Here is a 24003-nt window from a genome sequence, read left to right as displayed (position 1 = left end):
GATCTTGCCGGCGAGAATCACGTTTCCCAATTCTCGTTATATTTTGCGCCCGCACCGCCGTTCATGCTGACAACTAACACAGGACTGAAAACCGCCCTTTCAGAGTGAAACAACCTTTGAATCAGCAGATTCAGAAATAGAAACAGACATGTAGGGCAAGAGCCGAGACATTCGAAGCTCAATGTCAAGCACACATCTCAATGTGCTGAGAGACCAACAACTCAATGCTGCAACATGTCTGCTGTGCAGGGTAAGGTTATGGGAAATCTGTTGTTCTCAGACCACAGAGCAAGTATCGAGCCAAATGAAAAAGCTATTAATTTAAATCTGCCCTTGACCTTTGACGAAAATCAGTAAGGCTAGCCTCCAATATCAGACTATCATAAGCATCCCTAGTATTTTAACGACTGAAAACTGAAATTCAACAAACATAAAATATTAGAATTGCCTGATTTTAAAAATTATAATAACCTATGTTATTTTTAAAGCTTTCCTGTGGAAAAATACTTTAATGTCTCTAAACCCTGGCCCGAATTCTCTGGTCATTGCGATTCAATTATCCCGCCCATGTCAGGCAGGGAGGAAGTGGTCGAGCGAGGGAACCGTGGTTTACTAAAGTAGTTGAAACACTTGGCAAGTGGAAGAAGGAGGCTTATGTAAAGATGAGACGTGAAGGTTCAGTTAGGGCGCTCGAGAGTTTCAAGTTAGCTAGGAAGGACCTAAAGAGAGAGCTGAGAAGAGCCAGGACTGGACGTGAGAAGTCTTTGGCAGGTAGGATCAAGGATAACCCTAAAGCTTTCTAAAGATATGTCAGAAATAAAAGAATAACTAGGGTAAGAGTAGGGCCTGTCAAGGACAGTAGTGGGAAGTTGTGCGTGGAGTCCGAGGAGATAGGAGAGGTGCTAAATGAATATTTTTCGTCAGTATTCATGCAGGAAAAAGACAATGTTGTCGAGGAGAATAGTGAGATACAGGCTACTAGACTAGAAGGGCGTGAGGTTCATAAGGAGGAGGTGTTAGCGATTCGGGAAAGAGTGAAAATAGATAAGTCCCCTGAGCCGGATGGGATTTATCCTAGGATTCTCTGGGAAGCTAGGGAGGAGATTGTTGAACCTTTGGCTTTGATCTTTAAGTCATCTTTGTCTACAGGAATAGTGCCAGAAGACTGGAGGATAGCAAATGTTGTCCAGTTGTTCAAGAAGGGGAGTAGAGACAACCCCGGTAACTATAGACCAGCGAGCCTTATTTCCTTTGTGGGCAAAGTCTTGGAAAGGTTTATAAGAGATAGGATGTATAATCATCTGGAAAGGAATAATTTGATTAGAGATAGTCAACACGGTTTTGTGAAGGGTAGGTCGTGCCTCACAAACCTTATTGGGTTCTTTGAGAAGGTGACCAAACGGGTGGATGAGGGTAAAGCAGTTGATGTGGTGTATATGGATTTCAGAAAAGCATTTGATAAGGTTCCCCACGGTAGGCTATTGCAGAAAATACAGAGGCCTGGGATTCAGGGTGATTTAGCAGTTTGTTTCAGAAATTGGCTAGCTAGAAGAAGACAAAGGGTAGTGGTTGATGGGAAATGTTCAGCCTGGAGTCCAGTTACTAGTGGTGTACCACAAGGATCAGTTTTGGGGCCACTGCTGTTTGTCATTTTTATAAATGACCTGGAGGAGGGCGTAGAAGGATGGGTGAGTAAATTTTCAGATGACACTAAAGTCGGTGGAGATGTGGACAATGCGGAAGGATGTTACAAGTTACAGAGGGACATAGATAAGCTGCAGAGCTGGGCTGAGAGGTGGCAAATGGAGTTTAATGCAGAAAAGTGTGAGGTGATTAATTTTGGAAGGAATAACAGGAAGACAGAGTACTGGGCTAATGGTAAGATTCTTGGTAGTGTGGACAAGCAGAGAGATCTCGGTGTCCATGTACATAGATCCCTGAAAATTGCCACCCAGGTTGAGAGGGTTGTTAAGGAGATGTACAGTGTGTTAGCTTTTATTGGTAGAGAGATTGAGTTTCGAAGCCATGAGGTCATGTTGCAGCTGTACAAAACCCTGGTGCGGCTGCATTTGGAGTATTGCGTGCAATTCTGGTTGCCGCATTATCGGAAGGATGTGGAAGCATTGGAAAGGGTGCAGAGGAGATTTACCAGAATGTTGCCTGGTATGGAGAGAAGATCTTATGAGGGAAGGCTGAGGGACTTGATTCTGTTTTCGTTAGAGAGAAGAAGGTTAAGAGGTGACTTAATTGAGGCATTCAAGATGACCAGAGTATTAGATAGGGTGGACAGTGAGAGCCTTTTTCCTCGGATGGTGATGTCGAGTACGAGGAGACATACCTTTAAATTGAGGGGAGATAGATATAGGACAGATGTCAGAGGTAGGTTCTTTACTCAGAGAGTAGCAAGGGCGTGGAATGCCCTGCCTTCAACAGTAGTGGACTCGCCAACACTAAGGGCATTCAAATGGTCATTGGATAGACATATGGATGATAAGGGAATAGTGTAGATGGGCTTTAGAGTGGTTTCACAGGTCGGCGCAACATCAAGGGCCTAAGGGCCTGTACTGCGCTGTAATGTTCTATGGGTTTTGCAGCGGTGTGGGGTGGTTACAATGGGAAATCACATTGACAATCGGCGGGAAGATAGAATTCCGTGGCCAGGGAGCGGCGCGTGGCCAAGAAACACGCGGCTGGCGAACTGGAGAATCCCACCAGGTGTCTTTTGGTGGGGGCTGGGCTGCAAAATTCAGCGAACCGTTCAAAAGTCAATTGACTTCGGCGGAAGCGGAAAATCCTGCTGGCAGGAACGGCCATTAAATTCCGCACATGGTTTCCAAAACATCCCTATCATCACACTATTTCAAAGGAAAATATTGTAGAGGGAGAATTAATTGGAAAAAGATAAACTTTATATTGTACGTAACTAAAATGTTCAGAGAAGTGTTAAGAATTGCAGCATTTGATAACTTTTTGAGCATGAGGTTGAATCATAAACTATTAACATCATATCGATACAAAGTAAGTCAGCATAAATTGAACTGATTCCAACTGTTCGGTATAGTTTTGTCAATATCACCCTCGCATCAAGAAAGAGATCGTCGTGTTTTTTTGTTGTCATTCCTATGAAGCAAAAAAAGCCCCAACCTGATACCATGGTGGTATGTTGTAACTGAGCTATTTTTAATATTCACTTACTTGTAAGTGATTTGTAAGTGAATTGTGCCCAGGCAGTGTCAGAACTTTCCTGTCAGCTACTTTAGCAGCGCAGAGATATCCTGATGAATAATTCATAAAAAGCAATTTTCTCCTAGTCACTGAGTCATCAATCATAGTTGCCCAAAGAGCTTTAAATTGGCCAGTGCATCTCTATTTGCAGGTAGTGTGATTCAAGAATGGCAGCCATAATCAGGCTGCCAGCTCAGGTAGCAATAAGTAACAGAAGGTGTCTCATTTTCTGATTGCTAATGAGCCACTGAAACCTCTCACTGTTTCCAATCCTCCTTTTGTTTTTTACTCTGCAAAATCACACTCAAAATCGTAGCCATGGGGAAGTTTTTTGCCAAACAAAGGTGCAGTTTGATGAAAGACCAGTGTAAATATTTGCACATTTTTTTTTCTGGCAGGAATCCTGTGCTGAAAAGAACCTCTTCAAAAGGGAGCTGTGATTTGATACATGATTGCATGCATTTACCCATGTAATTGAAATAATGAGAGATGATTGCTTTGAGCTAATAGTCATAAGTTACTGGTCTTTTTGTTTAATCCAGGCATCAGCTGTCAAGAGCCTCACAGGAACATCGGGAAGATGCACCAAGGATATCATTTGCATCACCTCAGACTGTAATTTGGTTGTTTTTTTCAGAGCTGATACAGGCGTCAGATTCTATACAAATCTCCCTGGAGCATCAGTGCTCTTGTGTTGTTTTGATAGGAACAAGGAGAAAAAAAGGCACGTTATGTGCCTACTCCCAGTAACTTCAATGCATTTACACTCACATGGAAAATGAAAGGCAATATTTTTGGCAGGCTGCTTGACAATGATGGAGAAAACCAACAACTAATTTCTTATCAAAGTAAATGTGAGTCTATATAGTGCTAAAGTCACATTGAAGCACAGTTTTCCAAAAACACACATCATATATCACTGCACTTATTGTTCAAGATGACAGATACCTTTGTATAACATATCACATCCATTAATTCCCTCGACACTATCTATTGTATTAATACTAGCTGTCTATGGTTATACAAGCAGTTCTAAGAAGCATGCAAAAGACAATAGTGCAGTGATGAGTCATAATTTTTATAGTCTTGCTTAATAACGAGGTGTGAAACATGTTTTCCAAATATTGTAGCTCTGCTGTTGTCTGTATGTGATTATAATATTTATGCTAGCATTACAAATAATATGAAAACAACCAACAACCAGGGATACAGGCCCGGAAATTCCTTGTCATTTCTAGTATTTCTCAGGCCAAAATAACGGGGTAGTTCAATACGCTGGCTTGTAAATTGGAACTGAAGCAATTTTTCCTGGGTCCCATCTACAAATCGACGCGTCAGGTTCCCAATAGTTTTTTGGTTTCCCTGCATTCCATTCATTCAGCCCCTATGCAGCTAAATCAAATATATTACAATAAGCTCCAGTGGCATTGACACATGAGAATGCCGGACGTTACGCTTACAATGCTATTCGTCTGATAGAATTGTGGAACTATTGAGCCTGGTTATATCAGGTCAGTCTCCTTTCTTATAATCCCTTCACTTGCTGCTTACCCTTGTAATTGAACTATGTATGGCCTTTCTGATTCTCCTGTCCCCGATAGCCAGCATTTCGGATGCTTCATGCAACCTCCTTCTGCACCACACTGCGGTTGTGACTCTCAAAAAAAAAACAAAGAACAAAGAAAAGTACAGCACAGGAACAGGTCCTTCGGCCTTCCAAGCCTGCACCGACTATGCTGCCCATCTAAACTAAAATCTTCTACACTTCCTGGGTCTATTCCAATCCTATTCATGTATTTGTCAAGATGCCCCTTAAATGTCACTATCGTCCCTGCTTCCACCACCTCCTCCAGCAGTGGGTTCCAGGCACCCACTACCCTCTGTGTAAAAAACTTGCCTCGTACATCTCCTCTAAATCTTGCCCCTCGCACCTTAAACCTATGCCCCCTAGTAAATGACCCCTCTACCCTGGGGAAAAGCCTCTAACTATCCATTCTGTCTATGCCCCTCATAATTTTGTAGACCTCTATCAGGTCGCCCCTCAACCTCCGTCGTTCCAGTGAGAACAAACCAAGTTTATTCAACTGCTCCTCATAGCTAATGCCCTCCATACCAGGCAACATCCTGGTAAATCTCTTCTGCACCCTCTCTAAACATTCCACATCCTTCTGGTAGTGTGGCAACCAGAATTGAACACTGTACTCCAAGTGTGGCCTAACTATGGTTCTAAGTGAACACTATACTCCAAGTGTGGCCTAACTATGGTTCTAAGTGAACACTATACTCCAAGTGTGGCCTAACTATGGTTCTAAGTGAACGCTATACTCCAAGTGTGGCCTAACAAAGGTTCTCCTCGCTATTATTTTCTTTACCTCCTCATGCTTTTGTTATTTTTCACATTATTCTACACTGACAATCATCTCCTTCGGTTCTCGATCCAAGGGCAGATCTGACCCACAGCACCGCAACCTCCACCATGGATATGTCAAGGATGCAGATCCTGAATCCAACATAGCCGGAAAAGGGACTGAACCCAATGCTGTTGGCATCAATTTGTTCCACACTGGCCGTCCAGCCAACTAGCCAACCTGCCCTCCAAGGAGTCGGTTTGCTGTGGCAATACGTACTTTTACATGTATGTTGTAGTCCGGAGCTGTGGATAATGATGGTAGAAGCTCCAATTTCTTTTCATCCCATGCCTGACCGGAAATTTCTCCCACTCTGGCCAACTGCCATGTGATGGAAGGATTTACAAATTGATGCTCAACCTGTTTGGTGGCGTTATGAACGCACCCTCCTTGGCCATCAGGTTCTGGGGTGGGACTCAAACCTGGAGCTTCTGGCTCAGTGGCAGGGATGCTACCCACAAGACTTCCTCTATAACCTGGGATACACATCCTCAGATGTTGCTCTACTCTAACACTGATACATTCCTTTATTTCTTGTGGGATAAGCTTGTACATAATAACAGGTAGTAGACAGCCACAAGACCCCCATTCAACCACCTACAGTCCTGAAATGGAGAACACTTTTGGGTATTGTGGGCAGGAGGCACATCTAAACCTTGCATCTGGTGAGGTTGCAGGACATGTGCTGCAGGATCTTGTTAGATCTCGCAGGTTGTAACGATCATTGGGAATCCCAGAAGATGCTTCTCGCGGGATCACCGGCCGCATCCTGTCCCGATTGAGGTGAGATGCAACCGGTTAATTGTGCCAGAAGTTAGCAAGCACACTCTCTCTCCACTTAAAAAAAACTTACACATTGAAATATAAAATTGGACATGTTCATAAATTCCCAGAATACAATATTACCAAACCAACATCAACAATACCCAAAGATTCTAACGGGCTGAGTTGCATACTTATTTTTACTATAAACGTAATCAAAACATATGTGACTGATACAACTAGAGTAATTTACACATAAATAAAAATCATTTTTCCTTAGCACCAATATGTGTTCAACAAAAATATCAAGTTCTGACAAATAAATAGTTGAAAGAACAAGTTTTTCTTGTTCCTTCCTGGAAACTTTCAATTAACCTTCCTGGCTTCATTCTCTTTCTATCTGGGTGTCTTCTTTCATTTCCATTTGCTTGACTATTCTCTGAATATCTCTGACTGTAGACTTTGACTACAGACTCCAGTTAGTCGGCGAGCCTGGAGGCGATCAGAGAGCCCCGTGGGCATTGACCCTGGCGCATATGTTGCACAGCATCCTGTGCCTGCCTGAGCTCCATGTTCTGCCCACACTCGCCCTCCTCTGCAACCTCCTCGTCGGACAAGACCTGGCCTTCATCCTCCTCCACCAGCACATCGCCCCTCTGCTGCGCAATGTTGTGGCTGCCGCCATGATGCGGGTGACACTCTCAGCATCATACAGGAGGGCCCCTCAAGAGTAGTCCAGGCACCTGAACCGCATCTTCAGGATGCCGAAGCACCGCTTGTTCACAATCCTGGTCGCTGCACGGGCGTTGATGTAGCGGGTCTCCGCTTCGGTCTGTGGCCTCCGGATAGGTGTCAGCACCCACAACCACAGTGGATAACCTCTGTCACCCAGGAACCAACCCCTCAGCCCAACATATCAGGAATTGTCGACTGTGCCAGGCTGAATGTGTCCTGCACACTGCCCAGGACCGGGCACAGACGTGGATGCTGCGCATCTGATGGTCACATATCAGCTGCACATTTATCAGTTTGTGTAGGGGGATATGCATCCCGTCGATCACCCCCTGGACCCAGGGCATCCCGTTGATGGTCGTGAACCCCTCTGCCCGGGCATCTTGGTGGGCTCAGTCCATATTGAAGTGGATGTATTAATCTGCCTGGGCATATAGGGCCCCCATGACAGTGCGGATGCACCTGTGCTCGGAGGTCTGTGAGATCCTGGACAGGTCCTCACTCAGCACCTGGAAGGATACCATGGCGTAAAAGTTCAAGGCAACCATCACCTTGACGGCGATCGGGAGCAGGTGTCCGCCCCCATACCCCCACGGTGCCAGGTGTATCATCATCTGGCAGGTCTGTCGCACTGTCTCTCTGCTCAGCCGGAGTCTTCGACGGCATGCCCGGTCCAGCAGGTCCTCAAATGACAGGTGGTGCCAGTACATGCAAGATCTCATGCGATGCCTCCTTGGCATCTCCTCCTCCTCAGCCTGTGGTCGGCCGGCTCGCCAACCTGGGCGGCTACCACCTGCCCTCTGCTGCACGCTCCGCTGCTGCACGGTCTGCTACTGCAGCTTCCTCCTCCTCGAGCAATCCAGCTTGTACAGCTGCAGGGCATCCCCCAGGGCTGCGGCGAGTAGCAGAAGGCCACCATTGCTTGTTGTATTCCAATATCCATTGTCTACAGCACTACATGGTGGCACTGTTTGGTACTGTGGGCTCTGTGCCCGCATGTTGCTCCCCCCCCCATCACTTCACTCCTGGCCCCATCGGTGCCCAGCATGATGGGGGCGCTGGCCATGGCGCCCATCCCCATCCCTGATGCCAGGGGTACCATTGGCTGTCACTGCCCTCACCATGGGCTACTGTGGGTGTTGCCCTGGGTGAACCGCCGGTGGATGGCGGCCAGGTGAGGGGGGTGTTGGAGCGGTGGTGGGGTGCTGAGGGGGTGGGATGCATGGGTGGGGGCAACCATACGGCCGGTGTCACTCTGCAGAACCAGGGGCCAAGGTGGGTGGTCAGTGGGTGTGCAGCAAGATGGCCACCATGATGGCGGTCCAAGCCTGGGCACCGTCCCAGTCCCGTGGGGGGTGGGGGGCTCACCCCGGCCAATCGGTCTGTTCCCCCATCCTCTCCCAGCCCTGGAAGGGCCCCCCTCATTCCAGCCAGTGTCTGGACCGGCAGCCCGCAGTCGTTCCTCTCCGGGTCCTACCTCCTCTCTCTCTCTCCCTCATCAGCCACGATGCCCGTTTCATGATATCTAAAAGCACAATTGAACCGTGCCATCGGGAACTTCGGCCCTTCGGAGGCGGAGAATCGCGGAGGCCCCGGAGAATACCGGGTCAGGCCCGCAAATGTCATGCAAACGGTGTCTACTGTATGTGCGTTCTGGTACACATTGCTGCCGCTGTCGAGGTGATGGAGAATAACGATTTGGCGCCAAATCGGCGCCCGCTGCATTTTTGGTGTCGGAACCGATTCTCTGCCAAATCACCTTGACCGATTTTGGCGTCGTCCAACGAAGAATGCCGACCCCTGACTCAATTTGCCCTACTGGTGGATTGTGTGATATCAGCAAAGCTTCAGTTTCTTTTTGACTTTCAGTTTAGGCTCTGTGTTGAACTTGCATTATAGGAAGTTTCTTCTACTCTCCAATTGTCAGATTTCCTCTTTCAATAAAATATGATTTACAGCAATGTTTTTCAAACTTTTTCCCCAGGAACCTACTTTTGCCAACCGGCCAATCTTTGGAACCATAGCCAGCCAACCTTCGTTAGCCACGCCAGCTGACCATCGCACCACACCATTTTCTCTGACATTTAATGTGACAGGTATGCCTGCTTGGTCCTCATGAGCTCACACCAGCACTGCTTTGTAATGCTATGGACACTCCTGTGCAGCTCTCACTAGCAGATTCAGTTGTGAGATCCTGTAGTATTTGTGTCTTAGGCCCTCTCTTCCTTGTTATGAAACAATCCATTTTAAACTCTTCAGTTCTGTTGCTTGCTTGTTGGCAGCTACAGAATGGAGGCATCTCTCTTCGTGATTTCGTGCCCAGAGCACGTGACGTCAGTGTATGGAACGCGAGACCGGCTCTCTGCCGTCACTTCTGACAGGAAGGGTCAATCAAATAAAAACGAAATCTCCTCCTGGGACAGCACGCTGACATCTGGTGGAGGCTCCAGGACTGCACACTGCCCGGCTCGGCCCCAGGAATGCACACTGCCCTGCTGGGCTCCAGCACTGCACACTGCCCTGCTCGGCCCCAGCACTGCACACTGCCCTGCTGGGCTCCAGCACTGCACACAGCCCTGCTGGGCTCCAGGACTGCACACTGCCCTGCTAGGCTCCAGCACTGCACACAGCCCTGCTCGGCTCCAGCACTGCACACTGCCCTGCTCGGCCCCAGGACTGCACACTGCCCTGCTCGGCCCCAGGACTGCACACTGCCCTGCTGGGCTCCAGCACTGCACACTGCCCTGCTGGGCTCCAGCACTGCACACTGCCCTGCTGGGCTCCAGGACTGCACACTGCCCTGCTCGGCCCCAGCACTGCACACTGCCCTGCTGGGCCCCAGCACTGCACACTGCCCTACTGGGCTCCAGCACTGCTCACTGCCCTGCTAGGCTCCAGGACTGCACACTGCCCTGCTGGGCCCCAGGACTGCACACTGCCCTGCTGGGCTCCAGCACTGCACACTGCCCTGCTGGGCCCCAGCACTGCACACTGCCCTGCTGGGCCCCAGCACTGCACACTGCCCTGCTCGGCCCCAGGACTGCACACTGCCCTGCTGGGCTCCAGGACTGCACACTGCCCTGCTGGGCTCCAGCACTGCACACTGCCCTGCTGGGCCCCAGCACTGCACACTGCCCTGCTGGGCCCCAGGACTGCACACTGCCCTGCTGGGCTCCAGCACTGCACACTGCCCTGCTGGGCTCCAGCACTGCACACTGCCCTGCTGGGCTCCAGCACTGCACACTGCCCTGCTGGGCTCCAGCACTGCACACTGCCCTGCTGGGCTCCAGGACTGCACACTGACCTGCTGGGCTCCAGCACTGCACACTGCCCTGCTGGGCTCCAGGACTGCACACTGCCCTGCTGGGCTCCAGCACTGCACACTGCCCTGCTGAGCTCCAGCACTGCACACTGCCCTGCTGGGCTCCAGCACTGCACACTGCCCTGCTAGGCTCCAGCACTGCACACTGCCCTGCTGTGCTCCAGCACTGCACACTGCCCTGCTGGGCCCCAGGACTGCACACTGCCCTGCTGGGCTCCAGCACTGCACACTGCCCTGCTGGGCTCCAGGACTGCACACTGCCCTGCTAGGCTCCCATGATGTGGAGATGCCGGCGTTGGACTGGGGTGAGCAGTCACCTGAAGAAGGAGCCGTGCTCCGAAAGCTCGTGTTTGAAACAAACCTGTTGGACTTTAACCTGGTGTTGTAAGACTTCTTACTCTGCTAGGCTCCAGCACTGCACACTGCCCTGCTGGGCTCCAGCACTGCACACTGCCCTGCTCGGCCCCAGGACTGCACACTGCCCTGCTGGGCTCCAGGACTGCACACTGCCCTGCTGGGCTCCAGCACTGCACACTGCCCTGCTGGGCCCCAGGACTGCACACTGCCCTGCTAGGCTCCAGCACTGCACACTGCCCTGCTGGGCTCCAGCACTGCACACTGCCCTGCTGGGCTCCAGCACTGCACACTGCCCTGCTGGGCCCCAGCACTGCACACTGCCCTGCTGGGCTCCAGCACTGCACACTGCCCTGCTAGGCTCCAGCACTGCACACTGCCCTGCTGGGCTCCAGGACTGCACACTGCCCTGCTAGGCTCCCATGATGTGGAGATGCCGGCGTTGGACTGGGGTGAGCAGTCACCTGAAGAAGGAGCCGTGCTCCGAAAGCTCGTGTTTGAAACAAACCTGTTGGACTTTAACCTGGTGTTGTAAGACTTCTTACTCTGCTAGGCTCCAGCACTGCACACTGCCCTGCTAGGCTCCAGGACTGCACACTGCCCTGCTAGGCTCCAGCACTGCACACTGCCCTGCTAGGCCCCAGGACTGCACACTGCCCTGCTCGGCTCCAGCACTGCACACTGCCCTACTAGGCTCCAGGACTGCACACTGCCCTGCTAGGCTCCAGGACTGCACACTGCCCTGCTGGGCTCCAGGACTGCACACTGCCCTGCTGGGCCCCAGCACTGCACACTGCCCTGCTGGGCTCCAGCACTGCACAATGCCCTGCTGGGCTCCAGGACTGCACACTGCCCTGCTAGGCTCCCATGATGTGGAGATGCCGGCGTTGGACTGGGGTGAGCAGTCACCTGAAGAAGGAGCCGTGCTCCGAAAGCTCGTGTTTGAAACAAACCTGTTGGACTTTAACCTGGTGTTGTAAGACTTCTTACTCTGCTAGGCTCCAGCACTGCACACTGCCCTGCTGGGCTCCAGCACTGCACAATGCCCTGCTGGGCTCCAGGACTGCACACAGCCCTGCTGGGCTCCAGCACTGCACAATGCCCTGCTGGGCTCCAAGACTGCACACTGCCCTGCTGGGCTCCAGCACTGCACACTGCCCTGCTGAGCTCCAGCACTGCACACTGCCCTGCTGGGCTCCAGCACTGCACACTGCCCTGCTAGGCTCCAGCACTGCACACTGCCCTGCTGTGCTCCAGCACTGCACACTGCCCTGCTGGGCCCCAGGACTGCACACTGCCCTGCTGGGCTCCAGCACTGCACACTGCCCTGCTAGGCTCCAGCACTACACACTGCCCTGCTGGGCTCCAGGACTGCACACTGCCCTGCTAGGCTCCCATGATGTGGAGATGCCGGCGTTGGACTGGGGTGAGCAGTCACCTGAAGAAGGAGCCGTGCTCCGAAAGCTCGTGTTTGAAACAAACCTGTTGGACTTTAACCTGGTGTTGTAAGACTTCTTACTCTGCTCGGCTCCAGCACTGCACACTGCCCTGCTAGGCTCCAGGACTGCACACTGCCCTGCTAGGCTCCAGCACTGCACACTGCCCTGCTAGGCCCCAGGACTGCACACTGCCCTGCTCGGCTCCAGCACTGCACACTGCCCTACTAGGCTCCAGGACTGCACACTGCCCTGCTAGGCTCCAGGACTGCACACTGCCCTGCTGGGCCCCAGCACTGCACACTGCCCTGCTCGGCCCCAGGACTGCACACTGCCCTGCTGGGCCCCAGCACTGCACACTGCCCTGCTAGGCTCCAGCACTGCACACTGCCCTGCTGGGCCCCAGCACTGCACACTGCCCTGCTGGGCTCCAGGACTGCACACTGCCCTGCTAGGCTCCAGGACTGCACACTGCCCTGCTGGGCTCCAGCACTGCACACTGCCCTGCTGGGCTCCAGCACTGCACACTGCCCTGCTAGGCTCCAGCACTGCACACTGCCCTGCTAGGCTCCAGCACTGCACACTGCCCTGCTGGGCTCCAGCACTGCACACTGCCCTGCTAGGCTCCAGCACTGCACACTGCCCTGCTGGGCTCCAGCACTGCACACTGCCCTGCTGGGCTCCAGCACTGCACACTGCCCTGCTGGGCTCCAGCACTGCACACTGCCCTGCTGGGCTCCAGCACTGCACACTGCCCTGCTGGGCTCCAGCACTGCACACTGCCCTGCTGGGCTCCAGCACTGCACACTGCCCTGCTAGGCTCCAGCACTGCACACTGCCCTGCTAGGCTCCAGCACTGCACACTGCCCTGCTGGGCTCCAGGAGCTGCACACTGACCTGCTGGGCTCCAGGACTGCACACTGACCTGCTGGGCTCCAGGACTGCACACTGCCCTGCTGGGCTCCAGCACTGCACACTGCCCTGCTGGGCTCCAGGACTGCACACTGCCCTGCTAGGCTCCAGGACTGCACACTGCCCTGCTAGGCTCCAGCACTGCACACTGCCCTGCTAGGCCCCAGGACTGCACACTGCCCTGCTCGGCTCCAGCACTGCACACTGCCCTACTAGGCTCCAGGACTGCACACTGCCCTGCTGGGCCCCAGCACTGCACACTGCCCTGCTCGGCCCCAGGACTGCACACTGCCCTGCTGGGCCCCAGCACTGCACACTGCCCTGCTAGGCTCCAGCACTGCACACTGCCCTGCTGGGCCCCAGCACTGCACACTGCCCTGCTGGGCTCCAGGACTGCACACTGCCCTGCTAGGCTCCAGGACTGCACACTGCCCTGCTGGGCTCCAGCACTGCACACTGCCCTGCTGGGCTCCAGCACTGCACACTGCCCTGCTAGGCTCCAGCACTGCACACTGCCCTGCTAGGCTCCAGCACTGCACACTGCCCTGCTGGGCTCCAGCACTGCACACTGCCCTGCTGGGCTCCAGGACTGCACACTGCCCTGCTAGGCTCCAGGACTGCACACTGCCCTGCTGGGCTCCAGCACTGCACACTGCCCTGCTGGGCTCCAGCACTGCACACTGCCCTGCTAGGCTCCAGCACTGCACACTGCCCTGCTGGGCTCCAGCACTGCACACTGCCCTGCTGGGCTCCAGCACTGCACACTGCCCTGCTGGGCTCCAGCACTGCACACTGCCCTGCTAGGCTCCAGCACTGCACACTGCCCTGCTAGGCTCCAGCACTGCACACTGCCCTGCTGGGCTCCAGCACTGCACACTGCCCTGCTAGGCTCCAGCACTGCACACTGCCCTGCTGGGCTCCAGCACTGCACACTGCCCTGCTGGGCTCCAGCACTGCACACTGCCCTGCTGGGCTCCAGCACTGCACACTGCCCTGCTAGGCTCCAGCACTGCACACTGCCCTGCTAGGCTCCAGCACTGCACACTGCCCTGCTGGGCTCCAGGACTGCACACTGACCTGCTGGGCTCCAGGACTGCACACTGACCTGCTGGGCTCCAGGACTGCACACTGCCCTGCTGGGCTCCAGCACTGCACACTGCCCTGCTGGGCTCCAGCACTGCACACTGCCCTGCTGGGCTCCAGGACTGCACACTGCCCTGCTGGGCTCCAGGACTGTACACTGACCTGCTGGGCTCCAGGACTGCACACTGACCTGCTGGGCTCCAGGACTGCACACTGCCCTGCTGGGCTCCAGGACTGCACACTGTCCTGCTAGGCTCCAGGACTGCACACTGCTTTATCCAGCTGAGGGGGCATACATGCCTGGAACGGCTGGCATTCTTGAAAGTCAATCGCGCCCAGCATTTTAAAAAGATGGTTGAGGCATTGTGCATTTCTTTGCGTGATTAAGAATGCCGCCGCACTCCCGACACCCGTGGGCCCCGACCCTGAGTTTGAAAATTACTGATTTACAGTACATGCCACCAATGGAGTCTCTCTCCAATTTTTTTCTCCCTTCTTACATACATTCAATTAACCAATCTGGTCTCTTTCTGTCTGGACATCTCCTATTTCCATTCGCTTGACTCTGATCTCTCGACATCTCAGACTGGGTCAAACAGATCTTACAATTTACTACAATATGGACCTCTTAAGTGCTCTGGTCTGCCTGTCGGTATCCTGTTTGACTCCAAGACCCAGCAGACTGCAGCTGGATCCTCAAAGGTCAGAACTCTTTGATTTGCAAGTATCCTCAGTGGATATTCTGAAGCCTTCCATCTCCCAAGCTGTATCCACTGGAGAATTACCTCATGAAAGGCAGGAACTGAGGATTTGTAGGTAGGTTTCAGTCATGTAACCATTTGGCAACTTGAGCCTTTTAAAGTGGCAAAGTCAATGTTTTGTTTTGTTTAGTTGTTAACATTCATAATCTCATGAAGCAATAAGAAATTCTATGAAGCTATATTTTTTGTAATATGGAAATCAGGGTTGGGTCAGACCGAAGGAGCAGGTACTGGTGCCTCTGGGTTGGGGAAGAATCATTAGGAGAACTTTATGGAATAATTTTCTGTCTTACATCTCTAACAACTTGCAGTGCTGCTGGGTTGTGCTCTTCCACTGCATTCTCCCATTCCTCATCCGATTTTTTAACTTGCTGTTCCAAACTTTTTTTTAAATTTAGAGTACCCAATTCTATTTTTTTCCACCTGTGGGGGTGAGACCCACGCAGACACGGGGAGAACGTGCAAACCCCACACGGACAGCGACCCGGGGCTGGGATCGAACCTGGGACCTCGGCCTGTCTATTCCGCACTTTGCTTCACAGGAAACTCCAAGACAATTGTCCTGTCCGCTGCAGTATTGCTCGCTGCACAAAGAACCATCCCAAGCCTAGAGACTAGTCTTGTCGCTCAATCAGTAGCTCCATTTTGTCCCAGCTGAAATGCTCAGACATTCGACTGACAAAGTATAAAGCATCATTGAACAGCTCCCAGCATGCTGTTATTTCATGTAGAAGAAGCTATATTACGTTTCGCAAAAGAAGTACACATTTATGGAATGGAAGTGGTTGATGCTCATATAAATATGGGAGGGGTTATATTTGGGGCACATAATTTTAATTGTATTTAATTATATGGAGGCGGTGGACATTACCTTGTGTTCCTGTATATAGAAATAGGCTAAAGTTATGGTTGTTGGGTTAGGAAGTGAATATTTGTACTATCTAGATTTGTTATTCAATGCATATAAAAGCTTGTAAAGATTGGCTCCAGTTCTATCCTTCACCACGTGGCTTTCGGGTACATAACAAAGAATGGTTGATTATTAGGTGAGGGTTGGAAATTAAGTAAAACATTTTGGAAAGAAAACTAATAGTTTTGAGGCCATAATGGAAGTAGACACAAAGCAGCACGGTAGCATGGTGGTTAGCATAAATGCTTCACAGCACCAGGTCCCAGGTTCGATTCCCGGCTGGGTCACTGTCTGTGCGGAGTCTGCACGTCCTCCCCGTGTGTGCGTGGGTTTCCTCCGGGTGCTCCGGTTTCCTCCCACAGTCCAAAGATGTGCGGGTTAGGTGGATTGGCATGCTAAATTGCCCGTAGTGTCCTAAAAAGTAAGGTTGGGGGGGGGGGGGGGGTTGTTGGGTTACGGGTATAGGGTGGATACATGGGTTTGAGTAGGGTGATCATGGCTCGGCACAACATCGAGGGCCGAAGGGCCTGTTCTGTGCTGTACTGTTCTATGTTCTATGTCTATGTCAAATGTAAATTCTCAGGGTATGATTATACTCCCACGTTCCCAGAACCTTGTAACCATTGCAGCGATGAAGTAGATTTGAGGACACAGGTTACGTCCCAACAAAAGAGAAACTAAATTGTGCCCTTGGTGTTGCAGTTTCCTTCAAGAGATAAAATTGGAAACATACTGTGAGCTGGATGGCTGCCAAATGAATAGTGATGAAGGTCTGGACCTCCAATAAGAATTATTCGATAAAAACTACAAGAAAGATGATCTGTTCAAATTCCAGAAGGTTGGTTTCATTTTGTCTTCACATTTGAACCCTTGACATGCGATCTCAGAGAAAATTCGGAGAATACTGAGGCATTGTATAAAACCACTTGAGGCAGAATTTAACTCTGGTGATTTGGTGTATTATGGAAGAAAGGATCATAGTGAATGGAAAGGTAACAGGTCATGATAGTAAGACTGTACTTAGCAAGCATGGCAATCAAATTCTCAAGGCTCTTTCATCATGATTAATCAGAAATCATTTCAAAATCTCGTACTCTGAGCAGCTGGTAGAAGTAGAGGAGGCACCTTGGGCGCGATTCTCCCAACGGGAGACTGAGTGCCGACGCCGGAGTGTTTCACAACAGCGTCGGAGGCCGCTCCTCGCACCCTATTCTCCCCCTCCCAGCAGGCTAGGAGCGGCGGTTCGTGAATCCCGAACGCCCGGCCTTGACGCTTGCGTCAATGCGGCGCGCCGGGAATGACACAGCCGGCGCCGCCGAAGTGACGTCAGCCGCACATGCGCAGGTTGGCCGGCTCCAAACCGCTCATGCGCGGTTGCCGTCATCCCCTCCGCTGCCCCCGCAAGACATGGCGACTTGATCTTGCGGGGCGGCGGAGGGAAAGAGTGCGTCTCTTAGAGACGCCGGCCCGATGATCGGTGGGCACCGATCGCGGGCCAGTCACCTCATGAGCATGCCCGTGGTGCTCGATCCTCCCTCCGCCCCCCACAGGCCCCTCACTTACCTGTCGCGCGCTGTTCACGACGGCAGCGACCAGGTATGGTTGACGCCAGCATGAACCGGTCGGGTTCGTCAGGCCGCTCGGCCCATCCGGGCCGGAGAATCGCCGGTCGCCGTGAAAAACGGCGAGCGGCGATTCTCTGAGCGGCGTCACGCAAAATGCGACACGCCATTTTGGGGGTGGGGGTGTGGGAGCCTTGGTTCAAACATGGTCAAAAGAACTGAATGCCAGAGGTGAGCTGATAGTGACTGCCCTTGACATCAAGGCAGCATTTGACTTATTTTGGTCAGATATTCATGGGATTACAGGTCTGTCTACATAAATGCTTCATTTTTGTCAGCTGATACTTTTCAGAGAGGTGTTTCTGAAATTGACCAAAGAGACAGCAGATTCAGAAGAAAAACAATGGAAAATAAATAAATGGGACTATGGTCTAAATGATGATGTATTTTTCAGTGATATATCTTTTGCTGCATGTTGGTGATTTCTTATGGGTTGGTACAGTGGAATTTGAAAAACATGTTATTACTAAGATTGGAGTAGTTTGTGGGAGCTGGAGTGGCTGAGTTGGTAACTCTCCTGCCTCTGAACTCATGTTAATCACAGAAAAATGTGGTTATATTTAAAGATGAGACAGAGTAACAGAATAGTTACAATACAGAAGGACGCCCAATGGCCTGTCATGTCTGTCTTGGCTCTCGGAGGGAGCAATTCACCGATAGTCACTCCCCTGCAATCTCACTGCACATTCTTCCTTTTCAGATATTGATCCAATTCCCTCTTGAAAGCCTCGATTGAACCTAACTCCACTACACTCTCAGACAGTGTATTCCAGATCCTCACCACTAACTGCTTGAAACAGATTTTCATCATGCTGCTTTTTTGCCATGGACCTTAAATCTTGTCCTTGATTCTTCCATCTATGGGAAGTTTTTTTTCCTATCTATTCTGTCCATTCCCCTCATGATTTAAATACTTCTATCAAATCTCCACTCTACCTTTGCTTCTCCAAAGAAAATAGTCTCAGTGTCTCCAATCTGTCTCCACATTTCGGGCGCGATTCTCCGCAAATGCGGAGAGTCGTAAAGGCTGCCGTGAAACTGGCCGTGTTTCACGGCAGCCTCCGCGCCCCCTCCCGGGACCCGATTCTCCCCCCCGGGCGGGGCTAGCAGCGCGGCCCCGTGAAGCACGGCATCGCGGGCTTAGCGACCGTCGCTAAGCCCGCGCGCCAAGCGTCACGGCGGCTGATGCACACAATGACGTCAGCCACGCATGCGCGGGTTGGACAGCTCCAACCCGCGCATGCGCGGATGACATCATCACGCAGATGCGTCAAACCCGCGCATGCGCGGGCCGTCATGCCCCTCAGCCTCCCCGCGGACTGATCCTGCGGGGCGGCGGAGGAACAAATAGTGCACGGGTATCGGACCCGCTGCCTGCGATCGGTGCCCACCGTGGTGCGGCCGTGTCAATCAGTGTCATGGTTGTCCGGGACGGCACTTTGCGGCCGTTTTCACGAACGGTGAGAGCAGGTATGTTTGCGTTCGTGAAAACGGCTGTAAAGGCCTGGGAATTCGGCCCGTCAGCCTGGGGAGAATCGCTGTTCGCCGTAAAAAATGGCGAGCAGCGATTCGTGTCGTGGGGCGGCCGTGGGGGGGGAGGGGGGGGGGGGGGGCAGAATAGCGGGAGGGCGGGAAAAATGTCGGGAAGGCCCTCCCGCTATTCTCCGACCCGTCGTGGGCAGTGGAGAATCGCGCCCATGATGTTCCACAATCCTGGAATCATTCCCATGAATCATTTCTAAACTCTCTCTCATGCCTTCATATATTTCCTGAAGTGTGGTTTCTAGACTGTATGCAATATTCCAATTGAGGTTGAATCAATGTTCTAAACAAGTTCAACATAATTTCCTTGGTTTTGTATTGCTGAAAGGAGAGACATGACCTCAAAGCTTTACATCTTGCACTTATCAGAACAAACAGAAAAATGCTGAATTTGAAACAAGCACAATTTATACTGCAGGAGAAAAGGGTGCAAATTGGTTGGCAAATTCTCTCTGATTGGCTGAGTGATTGCCATGGAGAAAGCAATGGGGAACTACAGGTTCCCCAATCTACATGTAATTCAAAAAAGACACAAGGCTTGAACATCTTCCATTCATTTGCAGAGAAGAGGTTCCTGTGTATGAATATACGTCACTGCTACTAAGCCTAAATGAGCCACGTTACGAGTTCAACTGATTGCATTAAATTGATTGTTATTGGAGCTATTATCACACTCGGGATTATTCAGGAAGTGCTGCCCAATTGTGGAATCACATGTAACAATAGACATTTTTGGTGTTGCAAGCGCAAGCTGGTTGGACATAGTCTGTACTCTGCATATTCTGAATAACTGAAGGGGCATTTTGTCAGATTTGATCAGCCAATTGTTGGGAATTGTGGTCTATATACTTGGCAACGCACTGGCACTGAAATTAACACATGATATTTTTCAATTGATGGTAGACAGAATGTCTTTTTGGACTGACATCCCACACTGTTGTGAAAAATACCATCTGTGCAGCCACTGCACAGTTGCAGCGTGGAATGGCTTGATTAACCTGTTCAAATTTTGTACATCAAAAATCACCAACCAGTTCAGTCTACAAATGATTCACGCAGGCTGATAACAGACAGTAAGGGAAGCCATCAAAACCATAGAATCCATAGAAACCCTACAGTACAGAAGGAGGGCATTTGGCCCATTGAGACTGACCTTCTGAAAGAGTACTCGACCTAGGCTCACTCCCCCGCCCTAACCTCACCAAACCTGCACATCTTTGGACTGTGTGGAGGAAACCCCAGGAGGATACGGGAAAATGGGCAAACTCCACACAGACAGTAACCCAAGGCTAGAATGCTAACCACTGTGCCACCGTGCCACCCTGAAAAGGAATTGGGGTTTCAGTTCTCTCTCATCCCTGTCCATATTAGAAGCAACAGACTGTATACTGAGTGAGCAGGAAATCAATAGGTTTCTTGTTGATAATCAAAACAAGAAGACACACGCACACAAAATTGACAAGCCATTAGTGTGAACCATTAGGACAAAAGTACTGAATAGCAACAGAGATAAAGGGGAACAAAATCAGTTGTCAAGTTGAATAAAATAATCTTGTCTTTTTTTTTCATTTCAAAAGGACACTGGTCCAAAAACATTACCTACATATTGCAATCAATATTAATACTTTTAAAATAAAAAGTTCAGCTCTCTTATCCATTAATCACACGTTCAAAATTATACAAGAATTGTTTAAATGAGGGAAAGGTGGAAAGAATGAGTTTGATCATTATTGGACAAAGAAATGTGAGATAGATATGGATTCCCTCAAATGATCAACTCTCTGTGGAAAATAAGTGTGTGTTCATTTTGGTGTATGTGATACCATCAAGAACCACAATTTTAAGTCAGGAGAAACATTGTATGCCCAAGATGCAAAGCAATACTTATGAATTTCAAAGGAAAGACAAACAACAATTAGAACATGAGTAAACACCAGAGACATGAAAGAAAATGAAAAGGAGGATCATCACACCCAAGAACAAATCAGTTGGTATCAGAATAAATGACAGCATGGCATATCATGTGACCAATTTTCTCCTAGAAATCAATGTTTCAAATATGAAAACTATGTCAGAATAGGTTTAAATCAAAACCCATGAATGCAGACAATGCTGCAATATTGAAAACAATGATTGCCTGTAAATGCGTTATCATCTAGAAATGGGTTGATAACCAAAGGGGTACTAACAACATCTGCTCCAACAGCAGGGTCCAAGACAGGCCTAAAATTCAGCTTCAGGCTTTATTATGATACTCTGAGGCTTCAATAAAAAATGTTAAAGACCCCAGAGCTACAATGAAGCATGTCGACTTCTAAATGCTACCCATCTGATTCCCTGCCGGGGGTTTTATTTCTCCAACATCTTTAGCTCACCCATCAAAGGGACAAATCATTGATCCAATTTTCCACCAGTAACCAGCGAGCACCCTCTACTGTTGCTGAACCAAAGATCTAGAATATAGTCAACACATAGTTAGCCAACAGACAATGTCCTACCCCAATAGGGGGAATGGAAAACCAAAACTTTTGAATCCAAGATAACTAAGCAGTCATTAGCCATCTCAATGTGGAAACAGCAGTCAAACGTTAACATGTGACTCCAAAAAAACGGGCCAACAATTTCTTGGCTCAACTAAAGTTGGGTAATGACCTTAGGTTCAAAACTCTCAGTGAGTCTTAAGATCAGCTTTGTCAGAACAGCTGGACAATGTTAGAATTCAATTGCTCTCAGAGCTGCAAGAGGCTAACACAAACAACAATGTAATTTCCTATGCAAGAAACTCACACATTAAAAATGTTAGAGAAGTGAGTGTGGCAATTTATGAAGACTTAAATTAACATTCCAATTTGGAATATGATGTGGCTCAACGGGGCACAATATTTAAATATATTGCATAAAATGGGATACTAATAAGTAACCATCCAATGCCTGAAGCTGAAATGGATCATGAAATATTGAAGCAGCACTGGAGCTACCAGAATGTATGGAACATGATGAGAAGGAATGAGCTGATTTTGTAAAATGCGATGGTCCACAGATCTGTGGGCCTGTTATAACTGGTGCTATGCCTCAGGTGCAGCATTTTCTCTTGATGGCCCTCTGAATACTGGTACGTTGTAAGACAATTTGCATAACTGCCATGTAACAATGAAGTACGAAAGTGTTGGGAACTTTCAGATACAACTCTTTAAAGAGTTGAAAATGGCTGAAGATTTCAGCAGCAGCCTGGACCTACCCCAAGAGAATGATGAAAACTTTGCTAGGCTGGGATAATTGGCAAGTATGTGTAGTAGATGGTTCATGTAAGATTTAGTGGGAAAACAGGAACAGAAGGAGGCCATTCAGGCCGTCGAGCCTGGTCTGCATTCAATATAATCATGGCTGACCGGACACTTCAATGCCTTTTACATCTACTATCCCCATAATTCTTTATGTTATGTTAATCATAAATCTATCAATCTCTACCTTAAACATACATAATGACTGAGCTTCCACTGCCCGCTGGGGTAGAGAAGTCTACAGATTCAAACCCTCTCAGTAAAAAAAGATTTAAAGGGCAGGAATTTGACCGATGCTTTTGACATTGTTCTCAGGTCCTCTTGACAAGTCCTCTTGATAGTTTTGACAATTGATTTTGACAGATCTGTTGACAGTTCCAATGACCTTGCAACTTCATGAGTTTATACATTTTTTATGCACATTTATGCCTCTGTTTAACAATTCTAAAGGGCACCGTACCTTCCCCAGAGGGCACTTGACCTCTCCCAAAGCTGTCCTGGGACTATACCCAAAGGGATACCTGCACCTCTCCAAGGAAATACACAATGTTTAGACCAGCCTTTGCCAGTTCTGTTCGTCCTACTTCGGACCACTGGGGCAACCTAAGTCCAACTTGGGTATCTATCATCAGCTGCCTTTGTGAAACTCCCATGTGCAAAATGTGATGCACCCCCATTCCTATCGCTGAGGAAAAGGGACATGCACATTCGGGAGTAGGACTCACAATTTTCAGGCTCATCCGTTATCTTTGCCTCAATGGGAGGTTCTCCATTGTGGTGAAAATCCAGCCTGTGGCCTTTTATCCAAAATGTTTCTCTCTCCATATTTGTTGCCAGACCTGCTGAGGGTTTCCAACATTTTGTCTGGATATTTGAAGCGTGGTCTGACCTGAATAACCTAATAAAAGGTTTGATCCCTTCTTTTCCTGATTTATATTCTGTGTATCAGTTATGTAACTCAACATCCTATTGCCTTTATTGTTGCTGTCCCATGTTTGCTGCTGGGCCTATTATGACTTCTTAGTCCTTTTTCAACTTCATTATTCTCAATTTAACATCATTCTTGGAGTACCAATCTTTCCTTTCTTCATATAGCACCTTAACTTGACCCGGGTAAGCTCCACTGGCCATTCCAATGTTCACTGATATTTTATTCAAATCATTCAGCAATTTCAGAGCTACCTCTTCAAATTGATGGTTTCTTCTCATTTGGCATCAGCTGCAAATTGACAACTTTACATTCTAAATCCATGTTGTTTATGCAAATAGGTCACAGTCATGATTGCGACAGAAAGCCCTGAGGCACCCTACTCAGCACTCCCTCCCCTCAATATGATATAACTTCACTAATGAGCCCTCATTGTTTCCTACCCTTCAGTTAATTCCTTAACTATTCCCACAGTTCATGTTGAATCCCTACAGCTCTGAGCTCAACAAATAGTCTTTCATGTGGAACTTTGTCAAATAACTTTTGGATGTCTAGGTAGCCCCTTAAAGGGCTTATCCCAGTCCACTGGGACATCACTTCTTCAATGAAGTCAAGGAAATTAATCAGGCAGAATCTTCCCTTCTGAGTCTACACTGATAGATATTTACTGGGTTGTTATTGTACAAATAACCTGAAATTTACTCTTGATGAGCAATTCCATTTTA

The sequence above is a fragment of the Scyliorhinus canicula genome, chromosome 2 (assembly GCF_902713615.1).
Source record: "Scyliorhinus canicula chromosome 2, sScyCan1.1, whole genome shotgun sequence".
NCBI lineage: Eukaryota > Metazoa > Chordata > Chondrichthyes > Carcharhiniformes > Scyliorhinidae > Scyliorhinus > Scyliorhinus canicula.
Note: the sequence above shows the minus strand (reverse complement) of the source record.